The sequence below is a fragment of the Anopheles merus genome, chromosome 2L, assembly GCF_017562075.2.
Source record: "Anopheles merus strain MAF chromosome 2L, AmerM5.1, whole genome shotgun sequence".
In the NCBI taxonomy this organism is placed as follows: domain Eukaryota; kingdom Metazoa; phylum Arthropoda; class Insecta; order Diptera; family Culicidae; genus Anopheles; species Anopheles merus.
In genome coordinates, this window is record NC_054083.1 from 49,061,755 (window position 1) to 49,088,757 (window position 27,003).

General features: G+C 49.0%; 1 protein-coding gene and 1 long non-coding RNA gene across 4 annotated transcripts in view; one reads left to right on the top strand and one right to left on the bottom strand.

Annotated features, from left to right (window-relative positions):
- The window catches only part of LOC121593412 (supervillin), a 184,978-nt gene that overhangs the window by 150,055 nt on the left and 7,920 nt on the right, over positions 1-27,003 (bottom strand). The gene's annotated exons all lie outside the window — the stretch shown is intronic.
- The window catches only part of LOC121593434, a 63,809-nt gene that overhangs the window by 33,914 nt on the left and 2,892 nt on the right, over positions 1-27,003 (top strand). The window lies entirely within an intron of this gene.

Sequence of the window (27,003 nt, forward strand, 5' to 3'; positions counted from 1 at the left end):
AATTGAAATATGGTTCGGTGTTCGGTGTTCGTATATTAGATGCGGAGCATCACATGCCGCCCAACACGCCGATGAAACATGCGTTCGATAGAGCACGTAAATCGTTCGGCTTTAGTAAACAATTTGCAAACAAATGGCGGATAAACAGACCGTCCGACTGGGGCGGTTTTAAGAACCGTTCCAAGAATTCGCGCACCGATCATCGTGCAGCGCTTATCCGCTGGACGTTTGCTACCGATTTGTACGTGCTTCGAGGAGCGTAAAGGAGGAATTCTAGCCCCTTTTCCGCGGCCCACGCCCAAACCCAACCAAACCATTGCGCGCCGACAAGATAATTACGGTCCGGCAAATGGACGATCGTGTGCAGTAAACCCCCTATTTTCGCAATTTCATCCCCTCGCAATTGGGCCCGGAGCTCGACAATGTTTAAAGCCGGCCCGATCGAATAACGATCACACATGGCGCTGCGATCGTGCTCCAGGGGTCTGCGCATGCTCACCCCGCGGGCGAACGGAATCGAAATAAACCTAACCTTTGACCACCATGCGAGATGCCCGTTTTGGTTGCCGCGCGATTAGACGGGTTTGGTATAAACAAAGTTGCAGATAGGAAGGCCCATAACTCTGCGCTGAGCCGGGCCCTGTGACGATGCATTACATTCCGTGCATTTTTCGAGTGCTCGGCTAAGGCTGCTTGGTTAAATAAATAAATAGAGCTGAGCGCAAGGAAAGAATGTGTGAGAGAAAGACGCCTTGGCCAAGCAAACGAGACGCCCGAAGCAATGGCCCATCCATAAAGCACGGTGGCGTCTGTGTTTAGAAGTCGGTAAGTGAATTTAATTTTAAATTGTTTCTCCGTACGCGATTGCCTAACACGATACGGACCTTACAGCAGCAAAAAAAAAAATGTCAGCGCCATCATTAGTTTATGCGGTGGGAAAAATACACCACATCACACACGCGCACACGCTCGTGCGGTGTGACGTAAATTTTATTTAATTTTAAAGAGTTGTGCAAAACAAGAAACAAAACGACCCGAATATCCCACACATCGTGATCAGCTGCGTGATCGTGAGGAGCAACCCGTATTTAACAACCCGTTGAACGCCAAAACGCATGGCGAGGTAAGTAACGCACGCACGCACTAGGCGGAAGATTTTACTGAGCTGTGAGATTTTGACGCCGCAAATCAAACGCACACTGATTGAAGAGCGCCCTCTACATGCTCGTGGGTGACATTTAAACTCTCCGTTTGCTCTGCGGCAACACACCTGCCAAGCGATCGAGCGTCGTGTCATCTTCAAAGTGTGTTTCACTTTGTGATCCGCGTTATCTACATGCCAGTTTACGCAACACCTTTTCGACACGTTTCTCCAACAACGAACGCGAACCTCTCCCCTATCCATCTAGCCAGATTTATTATGTGCTGCGCCCTGTGCGCGAACAAACACGCGAGTGATTGTTTGATCAGGGGCGGCAAAAGCACGTGCCCGGAGGTAAGTACGACCCGGTGGATTCCTGTTGCGGCGACCTCAAATATGGAGCACTCCCCCAGCGAGACCCGTTAACGAAGATCGAGTGAAGTGAAGTGTGTGCGCGAGCGCGTTACCATTGGGGCTACCCCGCTTTTCTGAAGCGTTTGCTTTGCACAAGACCTTTTCCTTACCTACCGACGGCTTTATAGTTGGGTTAGGTTTTTGAACACCCACCAAGCGCACCCGCCGGTAGGATGGGATGGGCCTGATTTGAACCTGGGGCGGCTAAGAAAAACCTCAAAAAAGGACGCCAATCAAAACACACGCAGCCGCCGTATATGTGGTAATTGGCCCTGTTCGTACCTATGTTTACAGTGTTTGCCGCGGCTTATCCACTGAAGGTTTAGACAGAGAGCAAGTAGCGTCTGCTTTTTCGGTATTTCGGCCACGCACCGAACCGCACCCCGGTGCTGTTGGGTTGTTCGCTCCCGCTTTGGAAAGGGCAACGTGTTTGGGAATGGAAACTGATAGAGCCCCCCCCCCCCTGGATCACTCACCCCAGGGGCGTGGTAAGGTGTAACGGAGTGTGATGGAAAAACTAGCTCAAACGGTTGATTAGATTAGTGGGTGGAAACGATGCCACTCTACGCGAACCCCGCATGTTCGACAAGTGGCTGTGCGTTGTGATGCGCCACATGGCCCCTGCGTGCGTGCGGCATTCCCTGCTTACTCAACGCACTGTATTGGAAAACGAGATGCGTTTTGTTGGGGCTGTGAGTGGACTGGCCGAAGAAGAAAGTTAGCTCTACAGAGAGAGAGTTTATGTTTAGTGTGTGTGTAAAATTGTGTAAGAGCTGTGTTTTGTTGCCGATTTGCCTTTAGATTTGCGCGCTTGCGCATCCAGATGCTTTTGTTGTGCGCTTCCCCACTTTTTGCTTGTGTAGGAGTTTTGTGTATGCGATTTATAGAGCTTGATTTTCATGTACGATGTCGAAACATCATTACGCGCCGGCAGACAGTTGATCGGTATCGTGCCAGCTTTACATAACGAAATATTCACTCGCAAAACTTTAAACGACCGCTGATGGTTTTGGTCGGATAAGTTGAGATTTTATTGTTTCTGCATGCTTGCTAGTGCCTTCCTCCGATCTGAACACCGGCAAACTCGTCACAAACAATACGCCCATCATGCTGATGAACTGCAGCTAAGCGTTATTACAGACAACCAGCCCTACCAGTGTTACCCGAATGCGATCAAGTAAGCAACCACACGCGTAAATCTTATTTCTAAGCCACAACATCACCCCATTTGACACGCTGCACGTCATAATTGATCGTTGTTGTGACGTGATTTTGAGGATTTTGTACACTGGAACTGCTCGCGAGGTGGGAGAAGAAATTCTGAAACCTCATCGATCGTAATAGAGTGACCAGACAATGCGATTAACAAGCGTGGTAGAACGCAACGTCGCTACTCGGCTTGCGGTTTCGGTAATTATTCGTGCAAGCTTCTCGTGCGAACACCACAAAAACCGTGACTGACGTTGATCGGTAATGGACGTTGACTGTCTTTTGGGGGAGAAAAGCCACACAAAAAAACAAGACTTCAATTATGTAAAATTCTACCCCACCAAGAATCCTTCGTCAACGTCATGCTCAACAATGAGACACTACGTTCTAAATATTTATCCAACTGTGTTCTTCCCTCGGGACACTCCCAGAAATTTAACACTTCAGCATTCAGTTCCCGATCGCAAAGTGCTTGGCGGAGCAAAGAACAGTCCAGAATACACACACAAAAAAACAGGCAACAAATCCATCGAACAAAACTGTTCAACCCTCGCGACTGACGTTAACGATAGATGTTGAGCAGAGATAGGCAGCAGACATATCACACGCAGAGATAGACGCTTCGAATGAAAAGGCCGCTTCCGGCACCTCTTATCGAAGTTCGTTCGAAAGGAAGCGGTGCTCCAAACACGCACACTCATACGATCTGCTTCGGCTGGTGGTAGCGTATGAGAAATAGCACGGAAACCCTTCCGAAGGTGAACTACTCATGAATGTGCCACACTAAAATTAAATCAAATATCACTCAAGGTTCCGGTACGCCGGTTCATCATTCCGTTCTGTTTGGAGTCGATCGAGACACCAGCAAACGGCTATCCGCTTCCAGCCACACCAGATTATGCCGATTATGCCACAAAGACGCGCATACGTCACCTCCTGCCCCGGGCTGCTGTATAGCTGTAGCCCGACACTATTAGCGCGCAGCTCCGAAGTTCACGCTCGAGTTCGAGGTCCGCCGCAACACGGTTACGCGTCAGTTGGAGAACATATTCTCAACCACTGCTGCCGCTGCTCTCGGTGTGTTTTCGCATTATCGCGGATCGAATGTTTACTTTTTGAGCCACCTTCTTCTCCACGCCACACCATACCGCCCCGCAAAACAACAACTCCGACGGTCGGGGTCCGATCGGTTGTTGTCGATAGCGCACACGGGCTAATGATGAGTTTACGGTGCATGTGTGAATCCCCCAACCTGATGGTTGTATATTTTTTGTCTGTGTGTTGTGTCTTGTTTTTACGCTTCGTATGGTTGCTTTTTAAAAATAACCGAAAAAAAACAATATTAACACTCCGAACAAGGTCGTTCCGGACAAAATTGTACGGTAATTGAATTTAACGCTCGCTCGGATCGCTTTTTTCGCGCCCTTGCCGTACGGTGCAGGTTGAACACTTTTTTTATAGTAGTAAGACAGCTTTGATTTTGAAGAATCTGCGTAGGTCTTTGCTATATGCTCCTATTTGTTTCACCACAAACACACACACAAAACCCACCGGAACAGGATTTAACATTCTAATCATCTTCCTTCGCACCTTTGTGTTTACGCTTCAGCAAACGTACCGCTTAAGTATGAAACACACCACTATAAACACAGCGCACACTAAGTCTACTCTCAAGACGTCGTAAACGTCACGCAGCTAACTAGCCCGCCCAACTGGAATGAACTCTAATCAAAACCGGGTATGAATATAATAACTTCCACTTGTCGGTAACGACCTACATCTCAGACGGTGTAGTTCGCGATTCTATCGGCTCCGTCCGTCCGTGCACCGACTTCACTCACGGTTGGTTTAGAACTAAGTTGGAGCACAACGCACACTTCCAGCGGTCGCGTTCACGGGCGCGAGGTTAGGGAGGGCAAATCGGCACTTGAGAGTTCCTTTCCTTCCTCCAACGTCAGCAACAACGACAAACGATCGCGTTTATGGGGCTGCAAACAATTAGAACCCCTCGACCGCCATCGACCTCCCGCTCCTGGTGTCCGGTTACTGGCTCGTTGACAACTGCGTCCGCCAGACACAACACAACAACAAACTTCCTCTCACAGATTTGAGCACCCCCAGTTGCAACGCGCAGTGTCACCGTGTTCAAGGGTTTATCACCCATGCGCACACGTGTGGCCGGTCGTGAATGCCAGCACACACACGGACACGCCAAAAACCCGATCTGGCCAGCATCCGGACCGGGGAAGGCAGGCAGTTCACAAAGTTCACCGGTGTCGGTGCTTAGATCGCGAGTTTGGTTGCGAAATTTGAGTACTCAAAGCGGACGCTGAGAATAAAAAACAGACACTTTGGATGCCGATTCGTGGCCACTTGTTGCGGACAGTGGTTCAGCATATTGGGACAACTCAATCGCCTGCTCACCGCAACAAGTCCTTTTTGGGGCGAAAGGGCACCGCACCGATCATTGCGCATTCCAGCCGGCCTGAACGGATCGAGAGACAATACGCGTGGAATGTCACTCTAGATGACTATGTATAAGGCTATACGCGGCATGCGATTTGCATACCGCTTGAAGGAATGTTGCACTGCATATTAGAGCTCTAGAGCTAGACAGCCGAGAGCGCTTGGAGCAAAACAATTTGTCATCCCCACGGCGGTGGAGGAGGTATGCCCTGGGAGGTATCAAAAAGCACACAGCACAGTTCCGAGGCGCAACTGCGATGGAATGTGTCTACAGAGTCATGAGCTCAGCTCCCAGCCAGTCAGTCAGTTGAGATGCTTTCGGTGAAGGACGTGGGAATTAAAAGCGGTGGCAAATTGGGTCCCCGAGACATCATCAAGAACTAACTCATCATCCAAAATGAGCAACACCTGTGTCTTAACATCACAATCTGTTTTTTTTTAAGTCTGAATAATCATTAAGCGACCCAAATCCCATTTGACACTTGCTACTGCTTTTTGCGTTGACACACGATTGTTTATCAACACTAATCTGTCAAATTCAATCAACGCGCTCGTAGCCTACTGTCTCACATTACCGCACAATGACTGGCAATAAAGCGGACCCAGCCTACTTCCACTTCTGCCGTCCGTTTCGGTGTCACCACTGATTCGTTGCGCCGTTGACCAACAAAAGAGGCCCTCAACATTGTCTGTGTTTAATGTTTTATTCTGTCCACTCCTCTCCCCAGGTTTCTTGCGCATCGCGCGGACAGCTTTAACCTGAAGATGCGCGTGCCACTTCCTTTCTGTCCATCGCCAACATTTAGTGTTACCGCCATTCCACCTGGCAACATTATGTCACGGTTTTGCAGAATCGAGCCAGATCTGCGAATCTTCGGTCAGTAGGCTATCCACACACGCGCGGTGGACAGTTGGCCTAGTCTCGGAGTTGCTCGGTGGTCTCGGAGTTGCTCTCATTTGGCCCTTTCGAAGATGTTGGACCAAAAAAAAAACCAACGATCTAACCTTAAAAACCCGCTTGGACAGAGCCACAGGAGACGGAGTGCAAACGGACGCAAAAGGGGAAACATGCTCACTGACACGATTCTACACACAGAGTGAACGCGAAACGGGAAAGGAAATCGTCGTACCGTAACGCCGAGTGTCTTGTGGGACAGCGGCAGCAAACGATGCAACGGGCCCCCACTTTGCGGAAATTGCTAACAATCGTGCAAATTATGGTTGACCTTCGGTTATGTGTTCTTTGCCGTCACCGGGCAGAGAGCCAGGCACATGGCAGGCACTTACTTAATGTTTCGCTGATGAAATGTTGCTTCCTTTTATTCGTGCCCCCGGACCTAGCTAACGGACACGTTAGCGTACGGGATGCATTCATTGTTGCAGTGACGGATAGGAGGCGGCCTTTTTTGTGTGAGTTTTTGGGGGCTGCACTCAGTGCATAAATCTAGCTATAAGACACCAATCAGAATCTCTCCAATAAGCTCTTAAAACGTTTCACAGTGCGTCAACACATCTAAACTACCAATTCCGATGACACTACCCAAAACACCGTCGCACAAATGGGGGCCACGCGCCCCGTGAAGATGACTTTTAAATTGGATAAATGCTGTGCTCGTAGCGCAAACGATCGCCCCCCGCCGAAACACGAGGGCTGTGCACCCGGCTTAGGAAGTGTGCATCATAAATCGATTAACCAAACGGTCGGGGCCTTTGGAAAGTTGATGGAGAAAATGGGTATGGGTAGGTGACTGATTTAATGTTACCTTCCTGTGTTGTTTTCTACTAATCGCTAGGGGCTCTGGGAGATGCAACAAACACGTGTGCAGCGGGACACGATCGCAGTTCAAACACCCCTCCCGTCCGTGGGTGTTTTTGTGCTTCGCGATAGCGCGATGTCTGTCGACTAGTTAACACACTAGACCCCAAAACACTCACACACACACATCGTTCGTGTAATTGTGTAGATGCGTTTCACCCCATTGTAGAGACAAACAACAGCCCCTCGAGACATCCGATCACCACGTCATTCAAAGTTGGCGTGAGTCATCACTTCACGATTTGGATCGTTCGCTCAATTATGCACCAGCTGTGCCACAGTGTGAATGAGTGGCTCTTTATACTCTTCCCCAGGCCCTATAGAACGCGCCACAAGACGCTCGAAATTCAACCCGTTCTGATGGGTGTCCCGTTTCCCGTCGATACGACGTGGTGAAAGATCCAATCACCCAACGAACTGGGTCACTTTGCACGCACCCTAAAGGCTGCCACACTCACACACACACAGTGCTCAAAGCCCTTGGACGCACGCTCCACAGTTTCTGGGTGGGTTGATTAGCCGTGGAGAATGGAAGAATTGTACAAACGCGTCCAAAAATGGCGACGCTAACCTTCAAACTCGAGCTTGTCCTTCGGGCAGAAAAAAAAAACCTCCCGCTGCTGCTACGCTCGTCGGTGACGATTTGCACCGTAGAATAATTAATTCACCAAATTGCTTCGAACGCACCTCGCGATCAAAAGCACCAAAAACACATTGGCCCTAACTTAGTAACCGATCGATCGTTCGAAGGGGCCGATCGAGCTAAGATCAGGGGCTTCCAGCCCAAGCGAACTGGGGCGGGGAATGAATTATGTATGCGTGAATGAGTCAATTTTATGCCCATCGTCTTTGGTGTAGGTAAAACACAAAAACAACACGAGTGTCGGTAGGAGTGTAGCCAAAACCAAACACATCCACGTCAACGCCAACGCCTCAGAAAAGGGCTTTTCGGAGGTGCGTACGCGCGTTTGGTGACCCGTTTCTGTTTTCGCCACGTCCTGCACTGGTTCGAATTTGCATTCGAACAATGGGTTTTGCATTCGAACGGCACAAGGCGGTGCAGCGTCATTTTGCATTAATTTGTTGCTTGCAGGCTTGCAGACGCAACAACCCGGCCCGACGACTGCGTCACGTCCGGGGGAGGGAGGATCAGGGAAAGGATCATCCCGGACGTCGCTCTAAGGCTTTCAGGCGTTTGCTCGGCGCCACTGTCACAGGATTAACATTCCTGGGGTATTAACAGTTAGTTCTCTTTCTACTCGGGAAGCGTCGTTGGGCTAATGAAAGGTTCATAATACCCTCCCGGTATGTGGGATCGTAAGTCATAGTTGCAGTAGTGATGGTTACCATCAGCCACAGGCAATCCCTTTCCTGCAGGATCGACCCTCCACCTTTTTAACGGCAACGCACGTTACGCAGGCTGAGCAGAGACAAAATTTGAGCTGCGGGACAGGATACACGTTTACCTATTCCTGTTCCTGGGGGATTCGAGCTCTGCTCGCTCGACAGGAAATGGCAAGCGATATTGGGCAAATATTTACATGACTTTACAGTCCTTCCCGAACGGTTGATGCCTGTTTTTTTTATCAGGAATCTACATCACTTAGCATGGGAGTGCCACAAACTGCCAGTGCATTTGCCCGTGTCGGGGAGGGTAATTCCCACGAGGGTGTTCCCGTGTTGCATGTTGAGGAATTTTGAGGAACAACAACAACAAAAAGGCACACGGAAACTATTGCTACCTGGTATTTCCTGGTGTTTTTAACTGCTGCAATGCATCTGTGGCAGCATATTTTTATGCTGTCCCCGGTAAAACCCCGAAACCATCGTCTGGCTACAGACTTTACAACCGAATGAATATTATGATGGTAACGATTGAAAGCATTTCTTCGACAGGTATGTTCGTCATTTTGTACATTTTTTATTTTTTAGTATGCCAAAACAGGTCCAAACTAATAATCAAGTGTAATTAACGTTATGTCTGTTTTTTATGATTCAGAAAACCCCTAGCTGGTTGCTAGAATTTTGAAGAAAAGGATGGAGAAAAAATAGAAATTTAAAACAATTTTTGACATTGAAACATACTGCATTTCATCGTCTCCAGTCCTCAGTCTGTCCAATCCTTCAAATAAATACCCCCAAAAAGACACATTTCTCATCTCGTCACTGCGCGCTCACACCTCTCGCTGTTAGAAAATCCGATGCGTCCGTCTCATTAATCTGTCAATTTACCCTTCCAACGTGTAATTTCACTTCTGGTACCGCTCAACCAAAACACCAACCAAATCGCTCACAGATACAAATCAAACCCAATTAAACCCGTCCACCGTTAGGCGAAGGTTAGCGACGCGGCGGAAGTAAAATTTTGCCATAAAACCCAAAATTACTACAAACCCTGCCAGGCCGCAACGCAACCGCCGGTTGGTCGGTTTATTATTAATTACCGCCCCGCTCTCAAGCCGCGGAGCATAATTATGTGCGGAGAAACTTCCCTCGCTCGGAAGCGAAATGCTGTTTTTTTTTTCTGCCAAACGGCAGGGCTCTTGTGTTAATTTTTCGCTTCCTTGGCCCTGGTCGTCTCAGCCTGTATCATTTTCACCACTTCACCCAAAATTAAACGATTCCGAAGGAAGCGACAGCTGAACGGTTCGATTTTTATTGCTGCCGCCCTTCGCCTCTGCTCGCGTCCTCCTCTTCCATGGGTGTCGACCGGTGTGTCGTCGTGCCTGCCGTGGGCCTGTTTGGAGTTAAGTAAGTCTGTGTGCTTAAGTAATCACCTCAACGGTCGTCGGGTTGGGTCTAACGTTGATGAATTTCGAAAAAATTTAAATGTCCCCAATGTCACATCCGACGGAACTGTAAACGGAATGGAGCCCCGAACCGAACAACAAATCGTAAACTCGATAATGAGACTCGTAAAATCTCTACCCTCGGTGTCCCTAGTTCGTTCCCCCGGTTCGTGTAAGTTCCGGTCGATCTGGTGATGTGATCGTCTTCAACAAGCTCTTTACGTCTGTCGCTGTGTTTCGCTGCAACAAAGTGGGTTTTGTTGTCGGTCTCAGGCCTCCCAAGAATCAATTTAAATTTCTGAAACTCATAAAACCTAATCAGCCAATGCCCGATGGGTCCATCGATCATTCCAGTCTGAAGAATCTCTTAGCCAATACGCCAACACACAGACGCAACAGAAAGGGAACGTTCCAAACATTCTTCCGACGCTCCGATCGATCAGTTGACAAACGTATATGAGCCCACATTGTCACGTAATTGAATTATCTCCCACCATCCTCATCGTTATCGATGCTGGCGTCGTTGAACTCTTGGTCGCTTCTCTGTCTTTCTCCCCGGGAAAGCCTACCAGGGAAAAATGAACGCGATCACAATGGGGAAAAGTGCAACATACATGCTACAGGGAGGGTAACACACACACACACTCTCAAGAAAGAAAGTGCACCCCTCCCACAAACTCCCAAACGATCGTGATGATCCTGCCCTCTCTGTTGCACTCCCCACAGCGCACACCAAGTGCAAGTGCAGCGACCTTCGGGTACAGACCCCTGGCAACATCCGGCAACAACACGGCGTTGCACCGGCCGTTCATTAACATGCACCCCATGCCCCATGCTATCGGAGGTGATGGTGGTGGTGGTGGTGCGTTTTTGTTTCCATTTTTTCCACCATTTGTCCCACCTCTCACCCCGTCTTGGGCTTGGGGGAAACACTTCGCATGAATGCATAATTTATGATCATTCAGATTGGCCCTCGCAATGTTGTTGACGGTTTCACGCTAACGGACAAATTTCCAAGCAGTAAGAAAAAAAGGAAAGCAATCTTATTTGAATTATTGATAATGCTTCATCCCGTTGGGCGGGCGTTGGTCCACAGAAAACAGATTGTCAACTCCGCAGAGAAGGGCGACTTGATGACGTCTCGAGCGGTGCACGGCGTCCCTGTACGTACCTGGCAAAGAAAGAGTGAAAGAAGAAAAGGGGAAAAACACACACACATTAGACATTAGTCATATGGGGAGAAAAATCGTTCCAACGAACAAGTGTTGGCAGGCACGTGTGTCTAGACAAATTTGATGGAAAAAAGCGTTTAGTACAAAATTTGTCAGCAAACCGTCCGACGACAACTTGCATCTTGGGCGTGTGCGTGTGTGTGTGTGTAGAACGCGTTCTCTAATGGCGTCGGTGCCATTCTTCCGCCGAGTGCAACCTGTACGGGTGACGAGTTTCTCCACGTTTATGGACACAATTTGTATCGATGACACAACGACGACGCCGCGGGACGAGCAGGAGACCCACGGTCGCTAATGGTATTCCTTCCAAAAACCCCTAGGTAAAGCGTTCCCTGCAAGCGGCCCATAAAACATTACAGACATTCCCATCCTTTGCGCGTGTGTGGAAACGTCATAAAAGGCACCATAAGCCTGCGTCTCTGATTTATAGCTTTATAGATGTGAGATTGATTGCGTAGTTCTCTTTCTCTCTCTCTCTCAGCACCTTCCAACCCACTCCATGACTAACCGCCTCCATAATGTGCATGCAGTGTGCTGACCACCAGCACCATCATCTCCCAGCCACATACGTGAATGGCCGGAAATGGCGATCCTGATGAGGTGAACCCGGGGCATACTACCACCGCGTATAGGGCCGTTTGGCGCACAGGTTTCGTCACACTTTGGCTGTCAGCACCCTTGGCGGTCCCTACATACACACACACACGCACAGTAAGTGGCCTTTTTGCTCCGGCCACAATTATCGGAACGGGTCTATCGGTCGCAGCGGGGCAGTGAAAGTGGCATAACGTGGGGCCGCCCGCTTGGAGGGCTGAGCGGCGGGTATAAGGGAGTTTTGTAATGTGTTCATTATTTCATAAATCCATCCACCTCTTTTTTGCCCGCTCATGTTTGTTTCGTGCGATGTAAACGGAGTAAGCGGACGTTTTTGGGCCGTTTGCTTTTGCCATTTGGCTGATCCGGTACGCTGATAATTGTTTTATTACTCTAGTTTGCATAAGCGCTCGGTTTCTTCGGAGTTGTAGATCGTTCAAGCTGTCCAAGACGTACCCAGCGGACCAGAAAAACAAACGTAAACATCGGACACGATGTTAGTGCTGTAGAGGTGTATGAATGATCTTTAATATCGCATGCATTTTTCACACGGCGAGGCCTTTTAGTGCCTTTATTGGAGTTGAAGTCTTCCCTCTAGATGGTGATTGTAGCAACATCACAAGAGATCAAAGATGATCTTGAGGTCTACTGCTTTAAATAGAATGGTGCAGAGTCTCAACATGTCTCTAGGTATTTGGCATGACGACAACATCTCGCACTCAATTCCTTGCAAGCTCTCCATCCAAAAGACATCAAACAACTACCATCATTGGGCTGACAATCTTCTCCAATTCTAGAGGTAAGCAAACTGAAACTCCCTTTATCGATTCTTCAACATCACACTTGTTCTCCTTCACAGTTTAGACTTGCTGGAAGAAGAAAAAAAGCAATCCAACAAGTGCACAATTTCGCAATCCTAATGTGAGCTCACCCTAACCGATGCAAACACCCGCCCCTCCGCCCCAAGCTCTACACATGGACAACCATGCCACATTTTGACCTTCAAACGCAGTGCGATTAATGGACGTGATCGCGCCAAATCCCATACCACACCAAACCTCATTTATCAGGCAAAGGTTCATTTTCTTCTAAATACAGCACACACCATTTGCCATTCGGTGGAGACTCTTCGCATGCGATAATGTTGCCATTGTCGAGAAGTGGTGCTGCTTCAATCCTCGGCCTCGCTCTCCGGCGTTTGCGTTGCAATTACGCGCGCATTACTTAGTCGGTGTATAATTGCTCCGGCCAAGAGTGATTTATCATTTTTTAGACGTGCACAATCACATCATGCCTTCAGGGGGGAAGCGTATTCAAAGCAGAAACGAGGAAACCGTAGCCGCTGTATGTCCGGAGGGGACTCGGGAGGCCTCTCGTTTAGACGTCGCATTTAGACGTCAGCCGTACGGCCAGCAAATCCTCGCAATAAAGCAATAAAGGCTCTTACTACACCTTATTTAACCACGAAAACGGTGCCGGACCACCTATTGCAAATCTCTTTGGCGAGCGTAATTTATCGGCTATCGTAACCCTTATAACCGCAGAAAAAAACGCGACATCTTGCGCCTTATTGGAGCAGATTGATTGCCACGCACGCCCGCGGTCTCCGATGCGACCGCACAACATTGCGACAAATATGCGCGCGAACATTGGAGATTCACTTTCATTCACCGGTGGTGTCGTTTGGCGAGAGGAGAGCCCTTCGGGGAACCGGTTCCAGGCGTTGGGAAAGCGTGCAATTCGTTCTGCAGGCACACACGACGGCAGCATTCCTTTGCCGTGGCCGTGTGTGTGACGTCAGAGGCATTGCAACATACACGAGCGGCGGTGTGCATACTTGCGGCAGGCATTTTGCAATGGACAGGTGACGCTAGAGCGATGGTTGTCTTTTACTTGGGGAGGTCCGCGGTGTTCGACCAGCGAATGCTCATGTATTTGCGGTGGACCTTTGATTTGCCTGCAGTTGCTTTGATCGCTTTGATACAATGGCAGTGGGAAGGGAAGTCCCCCATTCCAAGCCACGTGTCTTGTGTGCATTCCATCAAGATCGAGTGATTGCTTTGCTTCGATTGATTGGTAGCGTCATCGGCATCATCATCATCAAGCTACTCTTGATACGTGGACAAACTGAGAAACACTTTGTTAGTGGCCTCCGTTCGAACTCCTTCACAGAGTTGAGTGAATTGAAAAAGACACACATTTCAACTTCAGAAGTACTTCTCTGTGCAACGAAAACAAAAATTAAGTACAGCCGCTTCCACGCCGGGGTGTAATAACCATGCTCAAACAAAACGACACACTTCAAATCACCTTCAGCCAGCATGCCCGGTGTGCCCTTTTATTTTCGTTTCGCTGCCTTAACACCACTCGTACCTAAGCGTCCACCCGACTGACCCCAGGCTCGAACTTTATGGAACAGGTTTTGGAGCTGCAGGTTTTTGCTTTTAGTTACCCTTCATTCCATATAAAGCCATCGCTTAGGGATGCTGCGGCTGCTGTCGCTATCTAATCACGGTACTAAACGACCCCTTCTACCTTCGGTCACATTGACGCTAACTAGCCCGCGGTGATGCTGGTGCGAATCTCCTTCCACATAGCCCCGGACAAAGCGGAAACAGGTAGTTACAGGCATCTTTCGTAAAGCGGGCTTCCCTCCCCTTGTGCACGGAACGCACTCAAGGACAGCCGGGTCGTTTTCGTTCCGTTCCGCTCCGCTTCGTCAAAAGCATCCCATAGTAACGGGCTAAAGGATATCTCCCCCCAGGTCGGCCCTTCTCCGAAACGCAACGCACCAGGGGCTGGTAATTAATGAGATTTATTCAATGCACGATCAAGCGACGAACCGACCCCGGTGGTGTGGAGGATCAGAAATTGAATAGTTATTAGAGTCACCCCGTAGCGAATAATAAAAACAGGCCCCACTCGAACATGTCGATTTTGTTTAAGGTTCCGCTGTTGTGTTTTTTGTGCCTATTCTGTGCCTCACGACGCAGCACGATCGAGCGACGATCATGTGACGGAATTTATTGAATTCTCACGCGATCTCTCACAATCGATTACTGTGATGGGGGGGTTGGGGATGGCGAATGCACTGCTTGGTTGATGCATTAGATATTCGGCGTTTCTCACACAACAACACCCCACCAGCAACAACAACACTGGTCCTTGGCATTTTCGCGCCCGTCGAGCACATCTTCAACGGTGCGCAGTGCACGTTCGGCTCATGCACGCCGTCGCGAAGGGGGATGTCAATTCGTTGACCTCTTCGCGGCGAGCCGTACCTGCCGAAACAGGTTGATTTTTCAGCAAAATGGAGAGGGAGGGGAAAAAATGGGCAGGAAATTAAAGAGCTCTGCTTCAAGCGGAGGGAAGCGAGATCGCGTAACTTCAACTGCGAGCGACGACGTTTGGAGTCGACCGGGGCCGCGATGAAGGGATCCTAGGATCTGATTAAATGCTGACGCTAATAGCCGCGGGCATGATAGCGATCGAGCGCCCGTATGCTCACACAAGCCTGCCCGTTTTGTGGGGCATTAAAAATCAGCAACAGACTAGAGGCTGGAGGGGTAGAGGAGGGAACCTGTGTATCGATTGCAACATACCTCACCCGTTCTGCTCGCGGTTGGGTGGTCGAGAGGTGTTTTTTTTTTTTTGCTTTCGGTTGCATAAGTGCCAAAGACCACAGGTTTTAAGCACTCTTTATATTGTTTCGCGTGTGGTTGAAGATATTTATCGAACGGCCCCAAAAGCCCCCGAAAGGTAAGTTAATTTTCTTTTTATTGCTTTTGTTACTCCCTGCAGGGTGGGGGACATGTGTTTGTAGCGCGGTTTTTAGTTTGCTATTTTTTGTTTTGCAATGTTTCGTATTCGAAGGATTTGGCAAATTAGTGGGTCGATGTTAGAAGGTGTAACGTACGGGCGCGCGCACATACAATGCGAACCTCCCTTCCTCCGAAAGGCAAATCGGTGTTGCGGTTGATTGAGATCTTAATTCGCTTGAGGTTCTGGTCAGGTGTCAGGTGGCAGGTGTCGGCTTTGTTTTCTTGGCAAACTCCCAAAAGGTGAAGGAAAATTCCCCCGGGCAGCCAAGGTTAATCGATGGAAGATTACGCAAAAAAATAGAAAACAAGGTCCTTTTATGGTTAGACGAATCGAGTTTTGGGTTTCGAAGTGAAAACACCTTTCAGTGGAATTTTGAACCACGGTTGCATAATATGAGGAGCGTTTATGCGCCCATACTTGCCGCTAACTCAAAACGGTTCCAATCAAAAGCTGTTAAATCGAATCTCCTGTCCGCGTAATCAAATCAATGCAGTCAAATAGAAAAATGCCGACCGGTGGGAAGTTTTCCCGGGCGCACAAAATCCAACCTCGTATGATCACCGATCGTCACTAATCGACAGATACGTAAAGCGGGTGCCATAACAACGATCGGAAGAAAGATACCACACCTACCTGTTGCACACTGTGTGCCTGTGCCTCGATGAAAAATCGTGCACATTTCATTTCCCGCACATTTCGGCTGCTGCTGCTGCCGCTGGTGCTGGTGCTAATCGCATTTGCGCAAAGCGTGGATTTCCTTCTCTCGCACCCGGTGGTGGTGGTGATGGTGGCGGATACGCTATTAATTTATTACATCCACAACAACCACTACCACCGGACGCCACCCAGCACCGTAACTAAAACGACCGGGCCGCAAATCTTCCAGGTAACACCAACACCGCCCCACGCCCTGGGAATGGAACACAGTTAACCGAAAAAAAGGCTGCCCAGATGGAGGAATCAGTTGGCTAATTTATGCTTTGCCACGGCTTGTCGGTGCATATGTTGCGGTACGCCCGCCCGAACCCATTTCATGGCACGGGAAGAGGCCCGTAAAATCCCGAACTGCCAAAATATCGTTCCCCTTTTGCCTTCCCCGCTACCTCTTGTTGAAGCAAAAGAAAAATCTAACTGAAAAATGTGTACCAACCACACGTGTATAAATTTCCACGGCATTTGTGTGTGTCTGTGTGTTTGTGTATAAATATTCCCCATATAAATGGCCAACATAAACAACACCGTGGAATAGAGCAAGAAGCTCTGCCGCTCGCGTGCATGTGTATGTGTAGGAGGGCGGAAGAAATCCAGCGGGAAGATGCGAATCCTCAGCAAAGTGCGGTTAATTGCATTGAAAATTTATTAATTATAAATTTCCGAAAATAAACCCCACTCAAACCACCCCAGCGACGGGGGGGGGGGCGAATGCGGCGTGAGAATTACGGATGCGAACCACCTGGAGAGAGAGAGAGCGCGCGCAATCTAATAAGAAAAAAGGCAAAGAAAAAACGGAACATCACCCGGTTCCACGGCTCATCAAAACGAACGCACAAAGCGAACACAACAAAAAATGGTGAGCCTATTCCGTTAATGCAATTAATTATCACACACCAAAGTGTTCGGTTCGGTTTCGTTTGTCTGCTGAGGACGCCGGCCGAGTAGCCGAAGAAGAAAGCATGTGCATGAGGCGTCTGTACACTCTGCTTACTGTGTTTGGTGGGCTTCAATTGTACGCCAAGGCCACCCAAGGGTGGCTAATGGGGGCCGGGGAGCCGGCAAATCCCTACCCAGAAAGGAAACGCACGGGAATAGGTCAATGCGTTTGGTATTACTATTATTTCGACATCAAGCGACGAACCCCCCGCTCGCACGAATATGAACTCCAATGGGGAATTGGAAAATCATTGATCGCTTCATCTGACCACGAAGAAATGGACCACACAGACACACACACACACATACGGAACACCTTCTTGAATGTGGTGGGAGAGGGAGCAGATATTAAGAAATAAATCCTACCCATTTCCAGATCGCAAAACACGGAATTGCCGTAAAGTTTAACGATGCCATTACGGGATGATTATGAGAGCTTTTCGGACAGCGATGGCATAATGGTTGGGTGGCTTTTTTTGCGTAGGCATACACCATAATGTATGCCATAAAGAGTGCCTTTCGTTGGGAGGTAGCATTACCAAATCGATTCCGTTTAAATTAAGCTTAATTTTGGGAAATTGCCTAATTTCTATATTTATCAAACGCCGTATCGCGCCTGCAATTCCAGCGCCCAATAACCAATCATCCGAAATGGCCGTGAAGTGGACTTCCCTTTTAAAGACACAAAAGCAATATACATTTTAGTGTTCACATTCCTCACACGACAAAACCCCGCCAGCAAATCAATAAATCAATCATTAAGCTCCGGTATGCATGCTGCTGTTCCGCAGGGTTCGCGTACGCCGCGTAGTCCTTTTGCGAGCGTCTAAGCAACTCCCCCCCTTCGGTATGCAGTGCGCACCACAACAACGAAAAAAACAAGCGCTCTACACCTGCATAACAACCACTGATTGGCAAACGCCTGTACCCTGTGAGACCACACGTCCTTGAGGTGTCCCGAGCCGGGCCGGTTCATGATCATGTCCAGCGCACGATCGCCTGGCTAGCGTAAAACGTGGATCGTGTAGAATAAATTCAACCGGGCAGAGCATTAAATCGCCACCACCGCTATAAATACCATGCTGAGGGTGCTCCGAATCTCTGGATTCGATTGTTATTTTTGCCGGCCCGGTGATGGCGTCAAGGTGTACCACTTGTTCTTGACACGTCGCTCCGCAGCGTAACACACAAAAAAGCCGAACCGTCGATGTCTTTTCGGGGCGGGTGAGCGCTACAAGTGTAAAACGCTTCTCACCAACCGTGCGGCACCCCGGTAGCATAATACAGCCATGCAAAAGTGTAGCATGAAAACTGGTACTGGGTCCCCCACCTCACACGTGGCTGGAGCCACCGAAATAAGGTTAAGGTAAAGTAGGCTTCCAAACGGTTCCGACGCGTTGGCTGCGAGGAGTCGCATGAACGAAAAAAAAAACAAGTAACAGAAAACGCACGGTGCTACGCACAGGTCGTTGGCCACCCTTGCCACCGAAACTGGGTCCCTCCAATGTTGGTTTTTGCCGGGTTTGTCAGGCGCTAATTTATGCGCAAAAGTGTAGCGTGTATGTGGTTTCGCGGCTCAGCAATGGGACCCGCACAGCCTTCTTTTTTTGTCTATCGCGGTTTTGTGATAACAAAACGGTTCATTCTTTGTCGTCGCCTCTAGCAGGGAGAGGTGTTTGTGTTAGTAACAACAACAACAAAAAACCTGAACTCGATCGTTACACGCTTGCGTCACGTACCGTGGAGTTCTTCTCCCCCCTGCCAATGGGTGATTGAGAAGGTTAATAGCGTATTTGCATACGGCAGAAAGCAGATGACCCAAAATGCTAAATCGTGCCACGGACAGATTGCTGAGGAGTGCGGAGGTCTTGTCCTGTAGGTAAGGCATCACAATATAATCAGCTTAAAGCCAATCAAAACACCCCTCCGTACGCTTGCACCACACTTTAAGCAGATGAAGCATTATTATTAACTAATATGTTTTAAGCCATCAATCCGCGCGTGCTTCTTTGGCACCTCTAATGAGAACCGTTTCGCAAAGGTAAAAGGCAATAAACTATAATCACAACAAAATTTTGGAAGGACGTAGGGACGATACATTGATTGATGGTTACAATAAGCATGACCTTATCAAGCAATGCGAGGTTACGGGGTGTTTTTTACGCTGCCAATTGTGTCCCTTACTCACTGCCAGCCATGCTCTGTCCAGCATTAAGCATACAAGCGATGTTGTTCGCTGTATCATTTATCAATTCACCCTAAGGATGAACAATGAACGCGTTTTGCGCAAGGTACACGCTTTTGTACATGGTTCTTACACCTTTTTTTTTGAGTGCAAAAACATCTCCTCTCTTCATGGTCAGAGATTTGTTTTTTTTTTTTTGCTTCGAAGAGCTTTCAATGGAGTTTTCGTATGTTTTTCCTTCGACCTTCCGTTCGATCACTGTAGAATACCTTTTTTGGGATTCTATCGCTTAACTGTGAATCTATTATCTGTTTACAATACAATCTCCGGTGTGTTTTGCTGAGCGATGTGCGACACGATACCCTGCTTCGGATGGTGGTGGACGAGTTCGGTAAGGTGTGGACGAGCCGAGCGAACCGGTAACATGGAAAAATTAAAACCCAACACCTCGGAGAAGACTGAGGATGCTCGAGATGATGCGCCACAAAAGCGACCCCGGCGAGGCAATGCCACCTGCTACACCCCGGCTAGGACCGAAGCTCATTTCCTAATGTCTTCTGACCTACATCCGCTGACTACGGTCGCTGGCCCTTTATTGCTGGAGGAGAGCGTTCTACCTGTGCGTACGATCGGCAAGGCAATGCGTAGTTGTTTTGCTGTCTCCTCCCATTCCGAGAACCTCCTGCTGGGCCCTTTTCATTCGCCCGACCGAAAAACTCTGAAGCCACCTTCCAGTGCGTCCATGTGTGTGTGTGTGTGTGTGTGTGTGTGGAGCCATCGCAATTTATCACAAAAATAGGAACATAGGAACTATGCTTTAACAGCATGCGATCAGCAGCTCACTCATCTCGAGCGAAGGATAGGGGTAGAGCTGCAGGGAAGGCATGCGAGGTCGAAGAAAAACACACGGAACACGGAACAACAATCAAGCTTCTACGCGCGTCCTCCGTTAGACACTCCGAAACTTTATGACAATCGTCATGTCATTCTTCATCTTTGCGACGCTTTGAAAGAGTCTGCTCAGCTCCACACGAAAAAAGCCTCCAAGACCGAGTCCAATGTCTCCGCAAGATCAACCCTCCCCAAAACACACTACGGTCCACGATGGGTGATGGGCTTTTTGAGCCTTTACTATTAACCGTCCACCGCCGTTGGGCGAACTCCGAAAGAAAATCCTAAAATGCAGAACGAGCCGCATTCTTGGGCAATTTGTATTCAAATGGTGTTGGTTTATTTTTTATCTGTGTTTCCCCTCTTTCCCGTTTTTTGTGTTCTTTCTCCATTCTAGGGCTGGGCCCACGTTGCCGGTTTGTCGACCGGTAATTTATTAAACCGATCCCACAACCCCAACCACCACAGCAACAACAAACACCTTCCAGGCATGGCAACGGCATCGGCGGCGCATACCTTTGGGTGTAATTCTAAACGGATCGAATCGAGCTTACCCCGTGCGTTCGCGCTGTCCACTCTCGCACCAAACCCATCGAACAAATCGGTTTTCCACTACACCAAAAACAACCCCGGCAATTACACTTTCTTCTCCAGGCCCGCTGCTGACGACGTACTACTGACTGACATTTTCGTCGCCCGCCCGGGGTGTTAATTCTAAAGCTCTCTTCTGGAGGGAGATGCAGCGGACGTGATCATCCAACCCGAGGCGACGAACCTTGAGTGATCCACCGTGACCTGCCCCTAACCTTGATTTAAGAGCGCGCGTATTTAAAGGTACAGCGCTGGATGCCCTTCAATGAGTTTGCCCGGTGTCGTCACCATGTAAGCGCCTTACACACACACACACACACACACTCGCACACACCCACGAGCTATTCGGTGGGCTTCAGGCTTTAACCGTTAGCAGGCTTACGGTTGACTTTCGCAGTTCAATAGAGCGTTTGGGAAAGAATTACACCTCCCGCTGGGTAGCTTCTGTCAGTCAACTGTCCCCGCAGTTGTTTGGCAGGGAATTGATACAATCGATGGTGGTGTTGGGAGGTTGTGATATTTGATACAGCCAATGGTGGATGACTACCAGTACACTCTAGCGTGTTGTCCGCAATTGAGCGTGAGTGTGATTACCTCACTTTGTTTGATGAGTTACGTAAGTGAGGCGTATGGCAGTTCTAAAGTGACTCCTATTTCCATGCACCTATGATACTTGATACTAAGCATACTTGCAGGCGTACGACTCCTTCTTATCTATGCACCCTGAAGGGAACTGCAACGCTTATCTTTCTAGTACATTCTCTTTCCTCCCATTACCACAACAATTAAATGAAATAAAACCTGAATTCCACAATGGTTTAAAGCCCGCTCCATTCCCCCTAAGGGCTACCGGAGTGTTTTTAATTATCATTTCGTTCTGTTTCACATTCTAGCGGAAACTTCCACTTTTACTTCCTGCGCCATTTGCGCGGCCTTCGTTTGCCGAGCCGAGGGTGCACCCCAAAAGCCGTCTCCAACTGTTACCTGTTTTCCCGGTTCTCTCACAGCACAGCACAGAAAAGCATTCGCAATCGCGTGGCCCCTTAGCCCGCATAGCGTTACCGGTGTACGCAGTTTATGTCTTTACCGTTCACTTTTGCTCTCGTTTTGGAGAGGCAAATCCCGCTGAAGGACTCCGAGCAAAGACGTCGGGTGTTTGAAGAAAGGGAGTGGACTAGAATGGTTACCAATGATCGTTATGGTGGATTTGTTTTTTTGTTTAGCAGCGAACGACCCAAAGACGCAGACAGTGACTTCCCGTCTAAGAGATCATAATGTTCCGTCGCATAAGTCCCTGTTTGGAGCTCACACTCTCAAACGAAGTCTCACTTATTCTAGTCCCTTTCTTTTACATCCCTTTCCCAAACGAAAAAGGATTAAATCTCATCCCATCGAAGCTTCTTGTTGCAGTTTGACATCATTGTCCAGCAGATCTTCGGGAGTTGAGAAAAAAATATCGTACAAGCGCATCTTTCGAACATCCATTATCGACTTTATAGCCGGAAACAGTAGCCACATCGAATGGTAGCGCTGGGAAGCTTTAGGGCTTAAAGGGACGACCGGACAACCTCAGAAATTCGATAGCGTCGGATCGTACCGGATTTTAAGAGCACATTCCTACCGACGCTGCTGCTCATGTTCTCACCGAGACTGCATCACCGATCGTATCGGACAGGATCTGATCGTATCGATCCGGTAGCACAGCAGAGACAGCGGCAAAAGTGTACGAGCGTGAGCTGCATGCTGCAGACAAACTTCCCAAACCCCCCTGTTGAAAAAAAGTGGATGGTGACAAGATTATGTTTATGAGAAATTAATACCACCACTCCTCTTTTTTTCGTTGCGGGTCTTATTCTTTTCTCTGTGTTCTCTTCCCGCTCGGGGTATGATCTTTTTTTCTTCTTGAAGATGCTACCATACAACAGCAACAAAAAAACTTCAAGGATGGAGCCCAGCAAACGAAGCAGCATAACCACATAATCCAACGCTCTTAAAGGCATTATGCATTAGAATGGGGAGCTCGGAACTGTTGGGTTGGACTGTTGTCTCGGGGATTGGGGCGACACACCATCCCAAACAATACCGACCTTTTAGATCGTTTTTGAAGATGATCGTCACCGCTTTTTTGTGTGTTGTTGCGATACGACAATGCCTGACAAATGCCACGATTTATGGGCAATTCCGAGTAGAACCGAGCACATAATCGGCCGAGCAGCAGCAGCCAGCCGGTGTGATGCTTCGAAAATATAATCGTCTTCCCGCGTTCATGGAGCGGAACCACTGCCGCTCATCCCGCAGTGTTCATCACACTTGCAAATGGAACAACAGCCGTAAACACACACACACACCTTCACAAGAGCACAAAAACCTGTTCCAGAACCTTCAGGGTCTCCACTCCAAAAGGCATATGGCGGGGGTTTTAGTTTGTTCTCACTTCCACTTCATTTGCCGGTGCAATCCCGAACATGCAATCCCGAAGAACAACCGTCCCGAACAATCCCTCCTCTAATTGAAAATCCTGTTTCACCATCTGGCAATGCAGCACAACTCCAGCGCAAACCCCCCTCTATTTCCACAACCGTTACCCAACTGGCAGCCTTTATTATGATGAATATCCTCAATCAACCAGACAAAGACCGCAACAGGCGGACGAACGCATACAGAAAGGATTATACATCCCTGCACGCTGTTTAAACTGTAAACCCGAAGCAGTGTAGCTTTGAAATGTTTTCCTAGGACACTGTCGTCAAATATCGCTTACGTGTACAGGATGCCGTGCCTCAGCATCACCAAATCACGCTCGGAACAGAGATCCCGGTGCACCGTTTGCCATTCACAATTATGAATGCTTACCTGGAAAGGGAGAGAAGAGAAGTGGGAAAGAATTTCGTTATAAAAATGACTCAGAAATTACCTCCATCGTTCTTATGCTACTTTTTTTTTACTTTATTAAGACCTCTCTACCTCAGTCAAACGCGACCAATAGCAACGTTTAGCGGATAATTTGCTGAGCTAGGCTAAGAAAGGGTCGGCGTAATCGCCAGCATGTGGCAGGTAATTAGGAAGAGAGCAAAAAGATAAAAACAAAATCAAAGCAATCCCGCCAGCGCAGTAGCCGGCTCATCACTCTACAAGATAATTAAACAAGATAGATGCGAAACCGTCGCCGCAGTGTCCCGTCGTCAGCTTCCAGGCATCTGTCACTCGCCTTTCCATCCAGATGACGCTGCTCCCCCGGGAGGATCAATCTCGGCGTGTTTGCGCACGATGTACTGGCAGTGCAATTTTCTTCCGGCCAGCCGCTTCCTCGCAACATCAAATATGGGCATGTGCGTGTGTACATAACCTTCAACACGATCACTTTCCCCGAATGGATACGTGGTACACGCATCGTGACTAGCCGCTCCCCTTTCCCCAAGCGTGTCTCTGGTGTGTGTGTTCAGCCGAACCAGTTCACTTCCTCCTCGCCCAGCCCACCAGGATGCAATCTGTCAACGCCAATTCGAGCGAGATCCCTGGTTGCGGTCCGTCGCTTTGGACGCTCGTGATGGATGGATGGACAGATCGTGCGCCCGTGTTCGGGGTAGGGGACGCAACAGGTCCACACACATCCACACACACACGGCAAAAACTGTTGCCCCGGTAGGGTTTTATGGTGCCAATGAGCAAACACCAATAAATAAAAAACCAGCGCACAAACCGGACCAAAAACAGAAATCCCCAAACTACCCCTCAATCCCAGTGACTTGCCCGATGAGTGTGTGGTCACGATGAAATAAAACATAATCAGCTCTCCCGGCTCGATTACGTCAGTGTGAGTTTGAGCTTCTGAGCCTGGAATACATTTCCGTGAACAGGGCGTCAGTGTCCACATGAAATATGCACTGCAATGGCTTCACTTGACCGCTAGGTCGTGGGGGTTTGTTGTTGTTTTTTTGGAGATGTTCCCTTGGATGCGCTACTCTCTGGGTGGGTTTCCCCATCCGCAGAGGACGCAACCATACTCCAAAGTGTGGCTTGAAAATGGTTCTCAGACATGGTTTTGGAGTTGTTTTTCGGACACACACACACCATTGCCGTAACTACGTGACCCATCCGAGTTCAACATGCAAATGCTTCCACCTTTTAAACCGCGCTCCGTACCGAATCGGTAAAGCAAGACGAAACAGTACTTCAATGTTTAGCGCTACAATAGAGCAATTGTCACTGCAGCCTCACAACGAGCTCCAAGCAAGAAAAAGAAACCCCCAGAGAAAGAATAGACTACCAGTCAACCGATCTCCAAAGACGCCATTGTCTCGCATCGTCACCGCAAAGAAGAAGCATACAAACGACCTCATTTTCCTTAGGAACATTGTCACAACGTTGAATTGTTGTCGTGGTTTCGAGAAGTTGGAAGGCTCCAGTTTCTAGCGCGTTCCATAAAGTTACCGCCGGTACCTCGGTAATGTCCGTAATCATCGTGTCATAAATTGATCCGAACCAGTCTGTCCCCCAATCCCCCCTGTTTGATTGAAGCGATTCTGGGGCGAGATCTGACACCGGCCCGCGCTTTTTTTCGGCTTAAGGGATCTGAAATCCCTGGCCCTCGCCTAGCAATATCTGAAGCCTCCCCGCTCTCCCCCTAAGAACCCCGGGGATTGCACTGATGCAACAGTGCTCAGCTTCGGGTCCGGATCCTATATTAGGCTACTCCCCGCTCCTCGAGATCAAGGTACGGCTCCCAGCGGGCTTTTGATGGTGCGATGTTTTGACTTGATTTTGATTGCCCTAACGGTATCCCGCGCCTGTGAAAACGATCCCTCCCGTTACACACCACTCTGTCCCCTGCGGGGAGATGGAAGAGCAAGAAGAGACTATTAGAACCTCCGATCGATTCCCGATCCCATCATCCGGGGCACAGAATTAGCCTCGAAAACTCGCGGTGCAAAGAGCTGGGGAATTCTAGCGTGAACCGGATGGAGAAAAGTGTTGGAACTTTGGCAGTGATATCTTTCAGCCGACAGAAACTATCACCCTCAAAAGGTCACCGCTTGGGAGCGGACGAGATTGAGCCAAACAAATCCCAAGACATACACTCCCACGTGCAGAGCTAGATGTACCGCTGTAGATCCGTTGCCCGTGGGTAGAGAGCGATCGATGTAATGGGCTACTACTACAAGCCATCCGACGAAATTGATCCATTCTGATTGACTCCAACACAACGTGCGGCCGAGCATCCAACACGTGTGCATGCACTTCGGACCCACTCGCCCACCGAACGGGTCTTTTGTTGAATCCCGCAGCATGGCAGAACCTCCCGCGTTCTACAGCCGCAGCAGCAGCAGCAGCGGGAAGCGTTGAAACCCCTCCACTGGGCATGAAACCATCAAAAGACAGGCGGCGATAAATAATGTAAACAGCAATTAGCTCTAGCCCTTTATGGGGCGAACATTTCTCCCTTCTGCAGTGCGCACGCCGCCGGCACCCTTGAGTGCTTGCCAGCCAAAGTTCTACTGCGCCTAGGGCCCGGCTCCACTCCACTCTGGCACTTCATTCTAGCCGGCGCGATAGGTGGGATTTAAATTAGCTCGCGCGAACTGTGCGCCACGGTTTCAATCGCCCCCTGCTTTCTGGAAGATGCACCCGAGGGAAAGCGCGATCGGAGAAATGGCTCCCAGCTTCCATATCGTAGCATTGCCGGCTCGCCCGCTACGCATGATCATCCGCTGATGATGGACGAAAAGTGGACCCGGCTGTTACATTGCTCGGTTCGGTTCTTGCGTCGCCATAGTGATGAGATTGCGTCAATTAGAGAGGGTGCGGAAATGAACTACCAGATAAAACCATTAGCCCATTTATGTATCGCCCTACGAGCACACACGCTCATGGCGCCTAGAGGGACTCCACCTTTGTGCCGCTGCGTTTAAAGCCGAGAAGCGGCAGGTCTTGAAGGTGGCAAGAATTTCTAGCCACTTCGTCCGTTCACCGAGCGCGAGACAAAAGCGTCTCTAATTTGGCGGATCGTTACCCATTTGATCGGTGCCTCACGTTTTGCCTTCCAGAGCGATCGAACCATACTGCCCGTAGTTGGGGCATCTGCAACACTTTCCAGAAGCAATATTGAGGGGATTTAGATTGAGCAAGAAAAAAAAACAGTACCACCCGCCAACCGTACACTAATTTCTCCATTGTAAGGCCAAGATGGCGAATCGATATTGTGT